Source organism: Diorhabda carinulata, chromosome 6, assembly GCF_026250575.1.
Source record: "Diorhabda carinulata isolate Delta chromosome 6, icDioCari1.1, whole genome shotgun sequence".
Lineage (NCBI taxonomy): Eukaryota > Metazoa > Arthropoda > Insecta > Coleoptera > Chrysomelidae > Diorhabda > Diorhabda carinulata.
The window spans coordinates 21,212,228-21,233,745 of NC_079465.1; the positions used below are offsets into that span (position 1 = coordinate 21,212,228).

Sequence of the window (21,518 nt, forward strand, 5' to 3'; positions counted from 1 at the left end):
TAAAGTAAAAGGTTCAATTGTTTGTGAATGGGATACAACAACGAACTGTAAACGCGTATAATTATGGTAATCTCCTGAAAAACACTTTAAAACCTGTCTACAGATAAAATTGATGCGATATATTCGAATCTGTACTACGATATTGCTGCAAGACAACTGTAGATGAAATATTGAACGAATTGGGTTGGGATACATTGGAACAACATCGTTATCGCCCCGATTTATCGCCATGCGACTATTATTTATTTGGAAGAGGCAATTTTGTTTATAGCAATCATTTTTCACTTTTAAAGAAGTTTGTGTTTTTAAAAATAAACTTTTAAAAGCCAAAAATATAATTCGCGCGATTGGTTACTTGATAAGCTGAGAGATTTTGACGAAAAATTTTTTGATTTTTGAACCTAGTAATTGAATAGAGACTGCGTGCTAAAATAGAACTAAATTTGAGAGAGTGGAATTCGAAGTACGATAAAGAAATTATTTGTAGAAAAATGTTGGGATTTAAACCATTATACATCGCAATGCTAGACACGGAAGAAGCTTCCGAAAATATAGAAGAACCTGCAAATAAGAAATATTAGCAGCAATTATCGAGAGGTACTAAATACAAAGAAACGATAAATAAGGTATGAGCAACATCGAATCAGAAACGTCCACGACACAAGATGGGGTGCTACAAAGAGGCAGTCTGAGCTCAGTAGTGTTCATAGCTTTCTTGGATGAGTGAATAATAGCAGAAAACTAGAAGGATCTACAAGAAAATTCGAACCAAGAAAAGGTTTATCTAACCGTAACATTGCCCTTCGTCTGAATATGTCACGGACTTTTCCAGGAAACTGGTACCGTTGCGCGAAGACCAGCCACGGCTCGCCCTAGTGTTACATAGCCAATTCCATCCGAAGAAACTGATTTATAACGGTAAAGGTGGTTCGAAGTCACTTTTTCTAACATTCCGAAGGGCAGTTTCGAGAAAGATCATCAGGTGATTACATTCATGGAATCTAAGGACAAGAAGACCTTTGGGTCCCGATCGTGTTTCCACAGTGATAGTCGGCGAAAGGGTCTGGAGAGGCCCAATTTTACCAAAGATGTTGAGTGGACAATGACAGGTACCATATGCGCTGAAAACATTGTAAGACCGATAGTTCAACCCTTGCGCAATGAATATGGAGCAAATTTCTTTTTTTCAAGATGATAATGCCAGTAAAAAATCGCACGGGAATGGTACAAAATATCCTAGAGGAAGGAGATATCCAAAGAATAAATTGAACATGGTGTGGGATTATATTGGAAGGGAAATATCCAATCGAGAAAATCCACCAGTTGACTAATCTTCTAGTGCAATAGGTTTGATCTTTACATTTACCTTTTCGCAAGTCAACAACAACAACTTTTTTAAATTATACTTCATTCGGAAAGAGTGTAGAGTAATAAATCAATCCCTTTTCTGGCCACCATAGCCGTAGTTACATTTAAGAACAATTTATTATTTTATTTTATTAAACATTAGCAAATCAATCCAATACTTATTTTCTAAGAAATTTATTGCATTAAGTTCAAATTTCCAACTATGTTTATTTATCGGCCAAAACAATTCCTTTGCGGTATTTTAAGAAAGGAATGCTGTTGACAGGTAAATATTTCACGCCCCTTATGGTATATACCTATACCAGACAGGTTAATTTCAAAACGATTTGAAAAAAAAACCATTGCAACGGCTATGATGGTAAGTGTCTTCTTACTTTTGGGGAGATTTAGAGGTTGATGTGAAAGTATTAAAATAGAGAGAGAAATAAAGATATCCTTCAATTTTGGAGAGAAAAGGATGGCCATTCGGATTATCTAGGTAACCGCTTACATTTTAGTACGGTCAATTATGGGGAAAATATATCTCTGTCCAGTTACTTATTTATCATTAGCATATTTAAATATAACAAATTTAGGACGTAAAGTACCGTACTAAACATTTCAGGGTTTTGCATTTACGATGATTATCGTCCCCTTATCGCCCTCCTAGATTTCTGACCAAAGCTCGAAAAGCTAGAAAGCACATTTGTAAGCACTAAAATTCGATGGTATTTTTGCTAATAACTTTTTCTGACATACTTGCATAAAAAAATCCTAGAGATCAAATTCATAGGAAATTTAATGCCCTACACGACGACGTGTAGTCGATTTGAGAAGTGAAAATTTTTTCGACTTGAAATTTTCCTAAAAATGAAAATCGTTTTTTTCACTGACCAACCATACTGTAAATAGCCCTATCGAGGTCAAAACATAGGGAAATATAGAATGTTTGCTATAGAAAATTTACGTTTTTTCAGATTCGGAAAATTCAAAATCGCGGCCGCAAAAATCGGATATATATATATATACTTTTTTTCAATCACGCGGCTTTTTGGCTTTAACGATATCGAAGCGCGGTTGGTTGTAATCTATAGGGGAAAATTATAGTTTTATGTATAAAAAATAAATAAATTTTCTTATATACTTGGATATTTTTAGTCTCTGAGAGCGTGGTTCTATACATTTTTTTTTTCGACATTATCATCAACATAGATATCTTCGTCAATAACGGCGTCACTATTCATCGCAAGTTCATAGTTATCTACGAGGATATATTGAAAAATTCTTAGCCTACTATAGAACCAAACAAAATTTCAATGTCAAAATATTTTATTACTCTACATATTCTCCTCTTAATTGGATATATTTATTAAAGCGAACGATGAATGTTTCAAGTAAACAACTCAAATAGTACTCGTATTTCAACACGTTCGAGTACGTTCACCATTAAAAATGTCAATGTCAAATTTGACATATTCATATCAGTGTTGCCATATCTCCTCATGTGACATTTCACAAGATTGAGGCTTACTTGGGCATCAGTTTCATTCGCATACCTTCAATATTGCATAAACATTTGGCTGTCGAAAAGATTTGTTCGCGTTGGACATCGCATAATTTGATAATAGCTCAAAAAAACGCTCGCTTAGATTGGTGCCAAGAAATGGTGTTTCAATATGAGTCAGATCCAGCAAAAGTTGTTCAAGCACGAAGCACATTTATTACAGCGAACCTGCTACGTCTCTAGATCTTTAAAAAAATCTTTCTTTTTGCTCTACAAACCAGATCTTCACAGCTTTTATTAATTTCTCGTTGGAAAAAAATTTACGACCCTTTAACCTTTTTTTCAGTTGAGAAAAGAGATGATAGTCGGACGGAGCCAAATCTGGGGAATAAGGAGGGTGTTCTAGTAATTAAAACCCTAAATCACGAATTTTTTTCATGGCAATATAAGATTTGTGTGCAGGGGCGTTGTCCTGAAAAAACAAAACACCTTTGGATAGCTTTTCGCGTCTTTTCTCTTTAATTTTCTCCCTTAGAGTGGTCAGTAATGTCGAATAGTAATCTCCAGTTATTGTTCCACTCTTATCTAAAACAATCAATCGTGATTATTCCATGTCAATCCCAAAAATTTGAAGCAAGGACTTTTCCAGTAGATTTTTGGACACGAAACTTCTTAGGTCTTGGAGAACCAGAGTGTCGCCATTCCATCGATTGTTGCTTTGTTTCTGGATCGTAGAAATGTACCCAAATCGAGCACAGATCGAACGCGATGCTTCTACCCTTACACGCTTTTGGTCAACATTCAAACATTTGGAGATCCATTTTACAGCAATTTTCCTCATGTCCAAATTGACGTGATCTATATGATGAACGCGTTTGTATGAAAAAATTAAGCATTTTCGTAAATCTGCTTACCTCTTTTGAATACCGTTGATGATGGCTCGATACTCCAATTTTTCGATTTTCACAATTTCGGTGGACATCTTTTTTCTTTTAATTTATTGCATAACTCTGGTTTACTTTTTTGACGTCAAACTTTACACTTACACTTCTAATAAGTTATTGTTCGTTGCTATGGTAATGCAATTTTTTGTTTATGCATTAGACTGGTATAGGCTAACTGGATAACAATACATCCTCGTAATTGACTCATTTCAAAATTACTATTCATAATTTCAGCTTCTTCATTACATCATTCATTCATACATTCATCGTTACTGAATGCAACAATACTTGGTTCGCTTTCGATTATTTTATTACAATTATCACAAGTTTTGCCTTCGCAGATTATACATTAAACCGTACAATGAAGACCAACTTTATTACAACCGCACCTGGCTATAGAACAATCCTTGTCCTTGTCCCAAACTCGTAGTTGATGATAAAACACTCTGAAAGAATGGAATTTCATGGCGGCTTCAGTTAGTGGCAAAGTGTCTAAATTAAAGGTTTTATTGGCCGAAATTTTTCATTGAAGAGCTGAAATTATGGTGGATTGAGTATTGGTGTTGGACTGGAATGGGAGCAAAAAAGGCTCGACGGAGCAAACAGTTTATCAAAAATTTATGTAAGTGAGCAGGAACAACTACAAGTGTATTATTTCCTATCGATGTCGTCGACCATTCGACAGGAGAACGAGTTCACCAGCCAAATTGTAGAAGATCTGCCAACTTTGTAGTTTTTTACAAAGATGTGTTAACTATTGTGTGATATGTTGGCCATCGTATTTTACGAGTTTACGAAGTTTATGCTGTCCGGGAGATTTTCTATTTTTGGTTTTGGTTACTTCTTGAATGAGTCTGAAGCTTGCAAATATTTGGGGAGTTTATAGAGGAGAAAATTTATGCTGAAAGCTGAAATAACATAAAACAAATACGGATTGAGATATATAGTTACTTAGCAATGAGGAGAAAAAAATATTGAAATAGTTTTAAGGTGGTTCTAATAGAGCTGAAAATTAAGAACTGATCACTAATGTGATTACGAATTTTTCCATGTTTTCCTTGGATAAATTTGAAAATAATATGGGAGTTATTAAGGTTGGTATACTGAAAGTATAATTTTTATTTTGAAATTTTTATTGTAATAAAGCATCCTAAATTGGTGTTTTTCAATTTACATATATTTAAACTTTTTTCATTCATTTTTTACCTATTTTTTGATGTATTGTTATATCTAGTTGTAAAAGAAAGGAAAATAACGTATAATAACCATTGAGCAAAAATTTTCTAAGCCGTTGTAATAGTTTCGATTCATAAATATGTGGAGAGCACATAAAAGCGATCAGCCCTCATAACATAGCATGTAATCGTAGAAAAAGTATAGTATCGTACTCGCGCATAATAATTACCCCGAATCACTTGGATAATTGAGCGAGTTGGAACCTAGTAAACCAAATATTTTCTCGAATAGTCCAGGAATACCTCCAGTAATCTGTAAGCAAGGATCCAAGCAAAATTCCATCGTCAAATTGACGTTTTGTATAAGTTTTGGGAATAGAAATAGTAGAAATGTAGTAGCATATTTAATATTTTTAATCTTTTTCTCGACTTCTTAATGATAGGAGACCTGATTAACCCCCAGATTCAAACGAAACTAATGAAATGGGCCCTGAAATTACCAAAGAAGAAGTTAAACATGTAACTAAACCTCAAAAGAACGGAAGAACTGTTGGATCTGACAATGTGTACGCGAAAACCTTCAAACTCGAAGCTGCGGAGGATGGGGTTGGTCTAAATCTTATTACAACGTATATTCAAAAAGTGTGGGCGCCTGGTTGATCGTTCGCAATTTAGCTTTAGAAAAGGAAAGGATACTCGAGAAGCTCTTTTCTCCTTGAATATGATGTATTTGCATGCTTTATTGACTATAAAAAAGTTTTTGACTGTATCACACAAGATATTCTCTGACACCAAACAGAAACAAGGATGTGTATTGTCTCCCCTACTGTTTAACCTCCAGTCTGAGGCAGCATTCAGAGGAACCCTTGAGAATACAACTGCAAGCATAAAGATCAATGGAAACATTATAAACAATATAAGTAAGCATATGATACCGTGGGTAGTGGCCAGTAACCTACCAGAACTTCAATCTCTCGTGGATGAGCAATTCGGCCTTTATATGAATACGTCCAAGACCAAACTATTGGTATTCTCAAAAATACAAAAAAACACCACACCAAGACTCCATGGAGAAGTCATTGAACAAGTGTCATCTCTAAGAAACCTGGGCACGTTCATCAACAATCAGCAATGAGACCCAAAAACTCGAAATCAGAAGCGCGGAAAACCCTAAACAACATGAGGATACTTCTGGTAAACCGCAACCTCAACCTGAAGCTCCAGACCTGAATGTTTCGCTGTTACATCTTTCTTATTATTCTGTACGGATGTTGGGCTATGGATGCGGCCACTGAGAAGAAAATTGATACGTTCGAATTGTACGTCTACAGGCGATTGCTGCGGATATCTCGGATAGAACATAAGACAAACATAGAGGTCCTAAAGCAATTGAACAAGTGACATCTCTAAGATACTTGGGCACGCTCGTCAACTAGCAATGCGACCCAAAACTCAAAATCAGATCAAGAATTGAACAAGTACGGAAAACCCTAAACAACACGAGGATACTTCTGGTAAGCCACAACCTCAACCTGAAGCTCCAGACCTGAATGTTTCGCTGTTACATCTTTCTTATTATTCTGTACGGATGTTGGACCATGACTGCGGCCACCGAGAAGAAAATTGATGCATTCGAAATGTACATCTATAGGCGATTGCTGCGGATATCTTGGAGGTAACATAAGACAAACATAGAGGTACTATCCACGACAATGAAGGAGAGAAGGACATATAATGAGAGGGGAGCGATATGAGATTCTCCGCCTGATAATAGAAGGGAAGATCGAAGGAAAACGGTCGGTTGGCCGTAGACAAAAGACTTGCGCAGATGGTTCGGACAGACTTCTACAGAAATTTCTAGAGCTGCGGTTTCTCGTGCGGTAATCGCCATTTGGATTACCAACGTCCGTAGGTAAGAAGAAGAACGAGGAAAAATAGTTTGAGAGCCTCCATCATAATCAAATCGTTTGAAATTAGCTGTAATATTTGAATATTAAAAAAATTAATTATGTCTCTGGGGCGAGTTTAATAAAAATAATTATAATGCAAATGTAACTATTGACCTTTAAAAGAATGTTCACACCTCTTTTCGACTATCAAAACACAACAATTTACACGTGATATATTTATCTGTATATCGATCAACTCGTAAATTTTAGTTACATAAATTAGTTCAGCGTATAATTAAATTTATTCCATCGATAATGCAATAATTTAGTACTTAGTAATTTAGTACTTGATTATGATGTAACACAATAGGAATACACTCGTTTGGGCTCGGTCAAACGAAAATACAGGAAATGGAAACAATCGAAAACAAAGCACGAACTTGAATACGGATCTATCAGAATGCTGTAACGAATTTATCTTAACAAGATTCGACGGTATTAAAATTATTTTCGCTCTATAAATAAATAATGGCTTGGATAAACATGTTTCTATACTTAATAAATAGTTATTTATGCAACAAGTGCAAAAAGTAAGTGTTTATTGCACGCGACGTGAATTTGTCAAATAGACATTAAATATTATAAGACACATAACGTTAAGCACAATTTAGGTTTGAAAATGACAAAGATGGACAAATACTTGTATAAACTATATAATATGCATATATTTTGTAAAATTATAATTATCACAGTTGACTTTAGGTTAGCTATACAGAGTGTCCCACGACGAGTTGAAACTATCTATATATGGCTTCCGATTCTAGAGGAAATCGACTGTAACTTTGTTAGTTTAAATAGAACACCCTGTATATTAATACATTTTTTAAATTTACGTAAAATTTTAGTATACTTTTGTCTAAAAACTTTTTTCGAAAAATGCATACTTTTCGAGTTATTAATTTTTTTGTAAAAAATTTGACCGTTGCAGCGGACCCTTATAAATTATTTTTTTACGAAGATACCCTTAAAGATATGGAAATGGTTTCTGTTCGGTTGCTTTTAGCAAGGTCAGACGTATTTGAATCTATGTTGAAAAATGTTTCATTATATACAGGGTGTGTATAAAAAGTTTTCAAAGTTTAACTTCATAAATATCAAATGTCTTTATTTTTTTAAATAGAACCACCCGGTTTTTTCTATTTTAATGCGTTAAGATGTGAAAAATAAGGCAAATTCATGTATACTTTCTTATACCTAAGCCTTATCGTTATCCAGATATTAAATGTTTTCTGTAAATTTTTAAAGATACAGGTGTGGTGTTACCTATTATCTCTCAAAATTTGGAAAGGAAATGCTTGAATACCTTGCCTAAAAGGCGATAACAGTTACCACTGACGAAGACGATGATTTCTTGGTGTAAGGATCAATAGTTGAGAATCCGAACACAAGCCCCAGAATAATTTTCAGACATCCTGTATTCCGATTGTTAGAACGCTCAAATATAAACCGTATCATATAATATGGTGATGAAATTTGCTATAGAATAGTCCAGAGAATGATCATAACTTTCATTATTACGAGGATATATTGAAAAATTCTTAGCCTAACCAGCCTAACAAAATTTCAATATCAAAATATTTTATTACTCAACATATTCTCCTCTTAATTGGAAACATTTATTAAAGCGAACGATGAATGTTTCAAGTAAACAACTCAAAAAGCACTCGTATTTCAACACGTTCCAGTACGTTCACCATTAAAAATGTCAATGTCAAATTTGACATATTCATATCAGTGTTGCCATATCTCCTCATGTGACATATCGCAAGATTGAGGCATAAACATTTCGCTGTCGAAAATATTTGTTCGCAAGAAATGGTGTTTCAAGATGAGTCAGATCCAGCAAAAATTGTTCAAGCATGAAGCACTTCAAGCGCTACAAATGGTCAACTTTTTTTTTGGAATAAGTGGATATGTTGCCACCGTTCCATTAGACCAACGTGGAACGGATAATTCTGAATGGTACACCAGCATTTGTTTGCCAGAAAAAATCAGGGTGATCAATCACAGAAGACGAAGTTTTCTCCATCACGAAAATGCGAGCTCTCACTCATCAATTTAAATAAAAACGTTTTTAAACATTCAAAATATGATTTGATGGGTCATCCGCCGTATAGTTCTTGTTTAGCACCCAATGATTTCTTCTTAATTCCACAGATCAAAAATAAATTACGAGGTCAACGTTTTTCTACATCCGAAGAAGCACTTGATGCTTTCAAATGACATTTATTGGAGGTACCTCGATCGGAATTGGCTCAAACACAGGCAAAAGTGTATTGAACTTAATGGAGAATATTTTGAAAACCCATGAAGCCATACCCGACGATAAATATTTGTGTTTATTTGTCTATCTTTAACTTAAGTAGCAACCCTAGCTGATTGCAGCTAAATCTGATTGGCCACCGTAAGAAGGCATTTTTATTTCACGCGTTGTTTGTTGTTTAGGTCGCTCTGTTTTTTGAATGGATTAGATAACTCCCCACTAATAATTTAATTATATATGAAAAATATTATTTTACATCCTTCATATTCTAAAATATATGACAAACTAATTCAAATAGATCTTTTCTGTTCCAGTTTATATTTTTTGCCTTCCATTATATGTATTGACCTTTACCAAAATAACTGCGCATTTTCTTATAAACTATATAAAAACATTCATGCAATTTCAATATTTTCGCAAAAATTTATGGCCGTATTAAGAGATAATGAGTCGATTTGTGAACACGTGTATCCGGTAGATAGACATTCCATCAGTTATATCGCTATTAATTTATTCGATGTTTCTGTTTGATAAATAATTCGTCTTGCAAAAAAGATATTATCAGGTGATGTTGAATCCACTAATATGCTGCGATAACTACCTGATTTTTTTCCTGAAATATCAAACATTCCAAAAATTCACGTGAGAACCACACCCAAGGTTGATATTAATATGAAACGTGATTTATTATACGTAGATTTGTACTTGTATGGAATAATTCTTCGAAAGTTTTTATATTATAATTAGGTTTTTCTCAACAGTGTGTCCGTTATAATTGAAAACATATACAGTGTGATTTATTTAAGTGACGAGAGAGTACTAAAACCTTATTACTAATGCAAAACTTAGTACGGTAATTTCAAGTTTCTCACCAAAAACTTGAAACTAATAGTATCAGCTTCATAATAATATAAAATATTGTGATGGTTTTGGCTCTCACAGTACAATAATATATTATGATCCGTAACTACCCTTTTTATGTTTGTTTACAAGAGTGTTAATTAGTGGTAACTGACCCATATAAAAGGTTTTCTACCTAACCCACCAATATATCGTCGGTGTTGTAGGTTTTTGGAGGTACCTGTAACCTGATGAACTACCCGCCTCTCAATCACCTGCTTTCCTATTAAATGAAAGAAAACAAAAACAAAGAAAACACAACAAAAAAATTCTTCAAACATGGAAAGAACCGTTTTTGATAATTATTTACAATTGGGGCTCCAGGCAAAAATCGTTCCAAAAAATTTTTGCCTGAAGCCCCAATTCTAAATAATTACCCTGTTTTATTTTAGAATGGAACTTTCCTCTTTTTTCTTCTTTCTTCAAACCCATGGTCGTTTGTTTTTTTTTCAGCGTGAATCAATGCAATCTCAAACTAATTACCACAACCCCAGTCCTGCAGAGAAGCGACTCCTGTATCAGGACCCATTCCAATGAATGCTCACCATAAAAAATTTTCCTCATCCTACCCAAAATAAATCCAACGAATCTCAGTTGAACATGAATGAATCTGCTGTTTCCAGAGTGGATTGTCGTTACCAAGAGATTGGGAACTTTCATCGAAGATGCGGTTTCGAAAGAAAAATATACACATCCAAGAGAGATGATCGATTCATTGTCAGAACATCACTGAGAGTTCAAGTCCAACCAGAGCTCAGATGAACGCGAATAACTGTGAGTGGCTGGACATTTGGAAGAGACAAAAAGAGCAGCTATTGGCACCAAATTAGAGAAGAACACGTTAATTGAACTGACGAGTAAGGGGGCTCTGTTATCTTGTGTGTCTGCATGGTAGCGATTGAAGAGAACGAGTCTCCAGAAGACTTGTACTGTTAGATAAAAGAAAACGTGACTTTTGAAGAAGGTTGAGCGAGAGGATTAACAACGAACCGATACATATAAGGAATTTTGGGGGATTACGTCGTTGCTTGCCTCATTTTCATCGGCAAAAACTTCATTTTCATGCATGATTATGTCCATAGTCAGAAAGAGATTTGGCCAGTGCGCTGAACATGAGTGAATCTGCTGTTTCCAGAATAGCCCATCGTTACCATAAGACTAGTAACTTTCATCAAAGATGACGCTCCGGAAGAAAAAGGTGCACGTCCAAGAGATATGGCCAATTAACTTTCAGCACAACGCTGAGAGTTTAAATCCAACCAGAGCTCAGAGAAACGTGAATTGCTGTGAGTGGTTGGGCAGTAGAAAGAGACAAAAGACCAGCTATTGACCCCAAATTAACCCCAGAGAACAAGTTAATTGGACTGACGAACAGTGGGGTTCCGTTATCTTGTCAGATGAAAGCAGAGTGTGTCTGCATAGTAGCGATAGAAGAGAACGAGTCTCCAGAAGACCTGTAGTGTTGGATAAAAGAAAACGTCACTTTTGGAGGAGGATAACGTCGTCATGCATGACTATGTCTGTACACATATTGCAGATTATATATACGCTTAAATGATGAAAATAAAAAACAATATAACTCGAGCTGATGAAAATTTTGACGGTAGATTTGACAGAAACAAATCATATGTGATCTACACAATTCCCGACAACAGAGAAAAAGTTTTGTAAACTTGTTTAATTAGTCAGTTTATATCAGTTTTTGTTAAATTTAATCTAATATTGAAAAAATAGTTTTCGTCGGACCGCGCATGCTTTGGGCCGAAACCAATAATATAACAACCGTAGCGAGAGTGTTGTTAACCTCTAAAAAGTGTCTTTTTCGTCATATAATCTCATATGAGGAAGCACTACGTTTTGCTCGACCTTCTTTTTTAGAAAAACATAAATGTTGAAAGAGTGTTAACTAGCATGTCTCATTAAGTAATCTCCCGCGAAGAAAACGTCTCAAAAAGGCAATTACGACAAATCATTAGCTCGCGGTTTAAGAAATTTCCATACCACAGACAAGTTATACAGAATTATCTTCTTAACATACTTTTTATTTCAATTCTCGGTAATTAAGTTAACAATTTAACGAGATATTCAGGGTGATTCTTTGGGAGTTTCAATTAGAAATTTTAGAGAAACTGTTTATTTGCAGGGTGCGACATCTAATGGCTCCATAAAATCATGCTCGGTGAAAGTATAACAAAAATCGTACCTCCACGTAGTGTCTTTAAGGGGGCGTCTCATGACACAATTCGTAACTTTTAAAGGGACAACCTGTACAATCTAAAGGTAGCAAAACGGACTTTTTCAATTGATTTTTTAACAAAAAGATACTCTTTGTTTAACTTGATTGAATTTATGGCTTAAGAGGTATGTACACGCCAAGAAAACCATTCGCCATAAAGAAAACAGAAAATGATCATACAATGTAATTATTTATTCAGAATCAAACGTTTCAAATAGAATTGAATCATGTCAAATAGCGTGTTACTTACACGAGAAAAAATCGAAATGTAGAAAAATTTAGTTGGTTAGCCTACAACTTATCAAAAAGTTGATTTGTAGTTACTGAAAATTATACTTCGTCTAGTAACAGCAAAAAGATTGCCGCCTGTTTTATGCATATCATCGCATCCAGAAGAATATACGTTTCGACGTACCGGCATCGCTTCTAGTGGTGGAGACATTCTTCGATTAAATCAACTTGGTGGATGGAAATATTGGAAATCCACTGCTGTTGCCGAAGGGTATCTCTTAAGATAAAAATAAATTGTGCCTCACGAATTTTACATGAAACTAATAACAACAGTTTCAAAATCAACCTTCTACGTTGCAAATATCGAAAATTCACGTGGGTCAACCCAAAATTAGTTTTTCTTAATATCGTTGTCTTCAATTCAATCATTTGCGTTCGTTATTATTTGTAATTTACCGAAAAAGCTTAATTAAAATATCCCAAATATCTATTTAAATTTTATTTGTTTGTATAGGGTCGTAGAGAAAATAATGAATGCAACATGTGCATAAAGTGTCTTTTTATCACGTGTTTGTCACGTCAGGTCAAGGTTACTATCATTACAAGAACAAACAACGTAAAATCTAATCGTCAACTTTCAATTATTGATCTATCAAACGTACTTTGGAATGTTGAATAAAATACGATTCGTTCAAAAACTTTATTCAAATATATAACAATCTAATCTAAATCTTTTAAATGAATACTAAAAGTTTGTATTATTTGAAATGTTACTACTTCCATTTCCAGTTGCTACAGTTGATTTCCATTCCACTTGCCGTTTGATTTGATCGATTGCTATATCACTGTTTTCGCCATAATATTAGGAGACGTGCGTCGAAACGCGTATCCCGTGTACTTCACAGGATTTTATCATTTAAGATTATGTACAATTTTCGAGGGACATAACCCAAAATCACTTGATTGATGTACTTTCCCTTATCATACAATAAGAAAGCTTAACACTCAATCACCCAATCTGCATTCATTCTTTGTTACAAAAATTTGACATTAAAACTTGACGAATGACTTCACTGAGAAAGAGGACAGATATGAATAGAGATATAGATCTTCCAATATGAATTGCAGAAGACAGTTATGCAAGGAACAATCAATATTTCATAAAGACGCACGGCACTCCTATCAAATTAAGAAATGAAAAATAATATTTACGCCCCGTATAAAATTCGGTGAACAACAGTCCACGTGGACTCATCATCTCCTCTGTTTACCAATGAAAAGATCGAATCGTAAACATAAATGCATTTCTGTATGTACACAATTTCTTCGAAAGATTCCTGCCAGACAGTCTGTGATAAGCAGTGGGGTCGTTTGATGAGGTTTATTTAATTAGGAAATTTCTCCTTACTATTGCATATTCAACCCTATAAAGTTAATATAAGTAAACTTAAAATCAGAATTAAGAAAATGTAATCAATCTCCAGAACTGAGTGAAGAGGTTGTAGAAAAAAAGTTCTGGTAGCAGACCGCCAAAAGCTTTAGAAAGACTGTGTTGAACATGCTATCAAAGAAGAAGATGAGTATGTGAAATCACCCTCTTTACAACCCTTCATAATTCAATCAAATGATGACTCTAGTTCAGATGATTCTAACTACCATGATGATTTATAAAGAATTTATTTTACTTTATGGATTTTGTTTTGTTTTCTAGAGAAAAAAAAACGAATGGGTACGTCTGGTACCCTGTTTAAGCCAAACTCCTTTACAGGCAGATACATTTTACTCGTCTATTTACGTTTTATAATTTAATATTTAGTTGTAGCAAGTTAACGAGGTATAATAATGATTTTTTTGTGAATTTCAAGTAGGACTACAATTAAGTGCATCTGTCTAAATAACGGCGTATAATGCCGTCCAATTTATAATGATTCGATAGCCTTTTAACGAATACTGTATCGCGTAAGATGAGGTATCTACGCCTATGGTAGATCAAACAAAATTGTTGGCAAGGGTTTCGAACCAGTTTTTATAATCTGCAATTGATATTGGAAGAATTTCTTCTTCTTTGGGTGCCATCTTCTAACAAAGGTTGGCGATAACCCCAGTAAAGTCATTTCTGTCTCTAGCCCTTCTTATCGGCGTCTGAAAATCTAATCCGGTCCACTCGCGAATATTCTGTAGACATGAAGCCTATCGTCTGCCAGGACCACGTTTCTCCTCGATTTTTCCTCGATTTTCCCTTCAATCAGAAGTTGCAAAAGTATTTGTCATTTCTATATATGTGTTCCAGATACGAGGTTTTTCGAGTTTTTATTAATTCTATTAGTTCCTTGTCGGTGCCTATTCTTTGCAGGGAATTCTTAACCTCCTCCGAAAGATCCACATTTCGAAAATCTCTAAGCACCTTAGTGAGTTCACCTTAAAGGTCCAAGTCTCTGTTCTGTATAATAAGGTGGTTTATACATAGCATTTCAACATTTGGTACCAGATGTTAAGGTCGAGTGCTCGGGTTGTAAACAATTATCATATTTTTTGAAAGACATCTCTTGTTTGCTCGATACTCGATCTCATTTCTATATCTGGGTCTATATCTTTTGTTATCCAATACCCCAGATATTTAAATTCCTCGACATTTTTGATGATGGCACCACTTACGTTGATAGACATGGGAGGATGGTTGGATTTTTTGGAGACAATCATGGTTTTGGTCTTTTTTATATTGATGTTAAATCTAACAATGCTTGGAGACCCTGTTCACTGTCTATAATTAAGACCATGTCATCAGACAAAGACTTCTTCTAAATATATATATATTGAAGAGTAGAGGAAACAACATGCATCCCTGTAGCACACCTCTTTTGATATTGTATGGTTCTGTGTCGCCGGTTTGATGAATTACTTCACATAGAAAGTGCACATATATAAATAGAGATACTTTACTAATATTTGCTATACAATGCACCAAAGTACGTTAAGTATAATAATATATTCGAAGAAATATTCTAAACGAGGTCCTCGTTGGTACTACCTGCGGCTTATGTATTCAAACCCGTGGCAGAATCTACAAGAAGCAAACCGGAGGTTGAGGAGAGTTAAACACGATATTTATCTTATTCAAATATCCGTAACAGAGAAAAAAAAAGTAATAACAGTCCCGCTGCGAATAGCATAAAGTAGTTTAATAATACTAGAACTGTGTCTGAAGTGGAAAAAAAATGATAATTCCTTCTTATAAAATTCAACTACATATTACATAACAAATTATATGTGCGGTGGATTCCTTTTAAGACGCGAGAGAAAGTATAATCCAATGTTTGTAGCCCGAGGGGAGTTCATGAATCAGAAAACGTTAATATGAATTTTTGACGCGTGTTTAACCTATAATTTTGAAAGATTTTTTTTTTAATTAGTCTAATAACTGATTTAAAGGTATTCGTTCTTTATTTTAACACGTTTACCCGGTCGCGTATATGGAAAACCTGCTATACGTCCCCTTACTTGTTTTGTATTTCAAATATCAATTGCAGATTATAAAAACTGGTCCGAAACCTGTGCCGACAATTTTGTTTGATCTACCGTAGGCGTACATACCTCATTTTATAAATTTATTATTTTTATATGCATTATATGCATTATAATTATAAATTATACTTCATTAATTTGCTACAACTGAATGTTTATAATTATGAAACGTAATCAGACGAATAAAAAGTACCTGCCTGTAAGGGCGTTTGGTTTAAACATAATACCAGAAGGTGAAAATCTAGCGTAGTCGACGATAATATAAATTCCGATGGTAAATGAGGTGTATGAAATGTTCGGGTCTCAAGCCCGAGCAAGTGTTATTAAACTAGTCTGATGAGAAGTAATAACGTCGAAACTAGTCAGTAGTTACAAACTATCCGTGTGATCGCCAGTGGAGACGTTGTAATTGATAAAAAATTGATTAACATCACGCTCTTCAGAGGAGTGGTAATTCAATATTCGTCGAGGCACTAGCCAGGAAAGTAGTTGTTTTCTCCTTTAAAGAACGGCACTGCGCAATTTTTGACATTCAGGCGTCAGTCGGCGTTGTGCTGCAGCCACGTGAACATTGATGCACCTGACAAGTGTGAATTGCGAAATGTGATTCGTTTTCTACAGGATGTTTTGTACTCTATTTGAACTTTTTTTGAAGAGGGTGATTATGTCGAAAAGTAACCGTAAATGCAACAATCTTTTGGTAACAAAATTATTGTTTTATATAAACTTGTCTTTTATTTATAGCCTATCGGAGGTCTTTGCCAGCTATATTATGAGCGTTTTCTTATTGGGAACGTGGTAATGAAACACCAAAGTAGGCTTATTCTAATATATTTTCCGAGCTTTCGGATACTTATGAATTTATAGTCTTTTGAAACCTATTAATTTAAAATTTTCACAAGAATTTATACAACTCAAAGAGCCACCACAAATCTCAATTCATTATTTCCCATACTATGAATACATACGTCTTCGAAAGCTCGGAAAATATATTAAAATAAGTCTACTTCGGTGTATGTGAATATATATAAGCGTTTTCTTATTGGGAACGTGGCAATAAAACATCAAACTAGACTTATATATATATATATATATATATATATATATATATATATCCGTCGATAATCTATGTTTTATCTAAATATTTCTTCTTTGGTTTCTTACTTCTATTACAGTCTTTATGTAAATTCTTGTATATACATATAGTGAGCTCCGACTCAGTTTATGATAATCCTTATCATCTCGAACGTTTCTACTGTGGGAAATTCTTTTAAAAAGAAGAACGCTTGCACTTTCCATGGAAACATTTCTTTCAAATGATTTTTTAATTAAAATTTTGAATTTCCTGTTGTTTGAAGTTCTCTACATTGTTTCTCTTAAATGACTATAAAAGATTTTTCATTGTTCCCTTCAAAATTTTCCATAATCAAACTAGAATTCACAATAGACCGAACACCGTAACTAAAATAAACTGTTAAGCATAGATCCTCACTAAATAGAAAAACCTACAGCCTACATTGAAGCTATGATAGAGAAAGCTTCACGCGTTTTGAAGAAGCTCAAGGTGGAAATTATGATACTTCGTCTTTGAAAAAGTAACCATGAGGAATTGAAAGTACATTGACCATTTTTCGTTGTGTGGGCATTATATTATTCACTATTTATAACAAAAAAAAATTACCAATTAACTCTCGCTACGAACAAGAAGAATTTGAATGTGATGCCAACAAACATTAGTAGAGTTATTAATTTTTTTACATGCATTATGTAATCGGAGATGAGATTTATGTATGTTTGGAGCATATGTAGTATTTTAACTTTACCGGAGGGTCATTATTTCTTCGAAAATTTCTTTATGTTGGTTATTATAATACAAGTTGAGGAAGTTCACCTTGAATCTTTACTTTTCTAATTACAATATTTTCAAAAAAAACCAAAGTTTCATTTATCTTGAAAAGTAAATATTTTTTGGGTAGTTTCATTTAATATTTATACAGAGGAACAGTTTAGAGGCCGATTTTTGAAGTGCAGAAGAAGTACAGATAATAATTTGTGATTAAAATTTTTCCTTTTATTATTACACGGAAACATGTGAAAAACGATCATAATTATAAAAAGATTATTTGAAAGTATGATTCATATGAATATTAAATTGTAAAACGTACAAAGACGAGTAAAATGTACCTGCTTGTAAGGGCGTTTGGTTTAAGCGGAGTAACAGACGTGAAATGAACCCTTTTTGTACCCCATTCGTCTATTAGAACTTCGCTAGTCTTTTATCTAGCGGAAATAAGCTTGTCGTCATTGAACTATCCTTGACGATTCGGTTTTTGCCATCCGTTTAGTCAGTTTTTTGGGTTTAAAAAAACATGTTGACAAAACTTGCAATGTTTTTAAACTGATATAATTTAATTCTGAATAATGTGCTATCTTTTGCTATATTATTTCCACGCAACTACTGATCGCAGAGTTTCTAGCAGGACATGTCAAGGAAATTGTGTACAAACGCCTTCTGACAGCTTTGGCCAATAGAAATTCATTTATGTTTACGATTCGATGTTTTTATTGGTAAACAGTGAAGATGATGAGTCCACGTGGACTGACGGTTTGTTAGATGTTCACCGAATTTTTCATTTCTTTATTTGGTATGAGTGCCTTCTACAATTGATATTGGAAGAACTATATCTACAAGGTAAAGTTCCAGTAGGTGGAATAAATAAAATAGAATTAAATTGCCGAATGTTTTCAGGACCTGTCACTTCGAAATGTTCCTTCTATAAAAAAAGGGTTTTTTTTCTATACCAGTGTACGAAATTTTTCAGACTACCCTTGTACTTTTGACTAACAAAAAATCTTGCTTTTATATAATCAAATATTTAAATAAAAAACATCCTTATAACTTCTTAATACACCAAATATTTAACGCCATATTTTTATTTATTTAAAGAAATTTATGAATTAACTTAATCTCACTAAGCCACACCACTGCTAATCGCAGGCTGTCTGGCAGGAATATTTCATAGAAATTGTGTACATACGCCTTCCGACAGCTTAGGTCAATAGAAATAAATTTATGTTTAGGATTCAATGTTTTCATTGGTAAACAGGGAAGATGATGAGTCCACTTGGACTGGACTGGAAATATTTATTGTTCCTCGCATAACTGTCTTCTGCAATTGATATTGGAAGCGCACATATTTTGTGAATGTAGTCAGAAATTTATCAAATTCTATAACTCATTCTCACGATCCACTTTTATATCTCCCTGATGCTAATTCTAACTTACACAGTTTCTTCTTTATGCTCGTAATTTTAACATAGCTTCGCAGTACAATTAATGACATCAAAAATAAATACTCATCTGATATCGATGGGCTTACATTAAAAATGTCTGCCCGATTGTACATTAAATCACCATGACAATTTTAAATAATATTATTTAACAGTCAAGAAGATACTTTAGTATTATTTTGGTTTTACTAATCCTAAGCATTGAGTTCTATTAGATTTATTCTTTTAATTTGTGCAGCTATAGAAAAATTATAGTGTACAACATGTAGAAAAAGTACTTTTCTCACTCGTGTAAAAAGTTGAGCTCTTCCCGCTTGTTACACAATATACTATTTTGCAGATGTTTTTCTTGGAGCAACCCTGACCTCACGTCACTTCATAGGACCATATCTAATCACTATCATGGTATGATTTTAATCCTCTCTGTCTCAACGTCCCATCAGGGATACGTGTGGTACGATTCAATTTAAGTGAATCTTCAAAATACAAAAGAGAGCTGTTAGATATTCACTTCGACTGAACAGCAGGGCTCATTTTTTTTGAAAGATTAAGAATTCTGACTCTTCCTTCTCCAATATAATGAAAGATCGTTGCACGGCTATACAGTTAGGAACGTGGAGCACGATCTTTACATGCTTACTCCACATTCAGAATTTGTTAAAAGCTCAATATTTTACAATTAAAAAAATGCACAATCACTTGCCAATTAAAATCAAATCGATATAATCTTTTCCCACATTCTGTATATTGAAATTTTATTTTATTTGTATATTTATTTAGTTATTTTAATGTTTGTTTTTTAGTTTTTACAACTTTTGTCTACAAATTGTGAGAATTTTTTGATAATAAAGCATTTTATCAAGTCGTACGATCCATTCGAAAATTGTTCCGTAAGTGTTAATTAAATTGTATCAAATATTGATAAAACTCGTAGCATCGAGCAGGAGTAAGAGGTTATGTAAAAGGCTACGTGCAGAGAGGAGGGGGTCCCAAATCTTGGGTTAAATTCAAATTAAAAAAGAATTAGAACTTTTGGAAATGTAATTGAAAAAACGACTACTGATATAAAATCAATATGTTAATGTCAAAAAAAATAGCTATAGAAATCAATACGTAAACGTTAAGTCAATTGTTGTAGTCTTGTATTTCACAAAGTCCGAAGTAGGAAGCTTGCATGGGTTTTCCGAAATGCTCGTTTCAGCTAGAATAACTTCAGTTTTCTGAAACTTCCGGTTATACCGGAAGTAGACCCAAACTTCGTTATTTTGAACGAAATGCTATGGTTTTTCAATATAACTTTATACAAAGCATAATATGCCTAAACTCCACCATTTTTTAATTATTTCACATTTTCGAAATTTTTGGACACATGCAGCCCTCCACTAAAAAAATTATATTTCTAAGTATAAGTGAGTCAGGTCTAATATTTTTGGGATTTGGACAAATGGAATTTACAGCTTCGAATATCTGTGAAAACTTGACAAAAATTTATTTTATTATATAGGGTGTTCAGAAAATTGTGCAGAATTTCGGTATCTAAAAACTTCTAAAACTTAATTTTTTTTAATGGCAACCCCTATTTTTCTTTTTACCATTGGTTTCTTCGCTTTAAATTAAGGAGACTTCGTCAGTAAATTCATATATCTCAAATTAACGGTTTTTGTAGAAACTCGAAAAAACTTTTTGTCCCTCCAGACAACCGACAATTGAAAACAATGAAAATTTCAGTTTTTTCAAGTTTCTACGAAAACCGTTGATTTGAGAAATATGAATTTACTAATGTCCCATTAATTTAAAGCGTAGAATCCAATGGCAAAGAGAAAAAGGGGGGTTACCATTTGAAAAAATTAAATTTTCCAAGTTTTTAGATAGCGAAATTCGGCACCATTTTCTAAACACCATATATAAATTTATGTCAAGGTTTTCACATAATTTGAAAGCTGGTGGACTTTAGGCATACTATCTTCTATATAAAGTTGTATTGAAATTTCGCGTAAATTCCAAAAATTTACTTCCGTTATAACTGGAAGTTTCAGAAAAGTGAAATTATTTTAACTGAAACGAGCATTTCGGAAAACCCGTGCAAGCAAATTTTCAGAACACTAGTCCCAGTACTTTCCCATATACATATTGATTCAGCTCATCGTGAAGGACCC

General features: G+C 33.8%; 1 protein-coding gene across 2 annotated transcripts in view; it reads right to left on the reverse strand.

The window, feature by feature from the left end:
- LOC130895699 (uncharacterized) overlaps positions 1-21,518 on the reverse strand; it is a 123,808-nt gene that overhangs the window by 96,183 nt on the left and 6,107 nt on the right. The window lies entirely within an intron of this gene.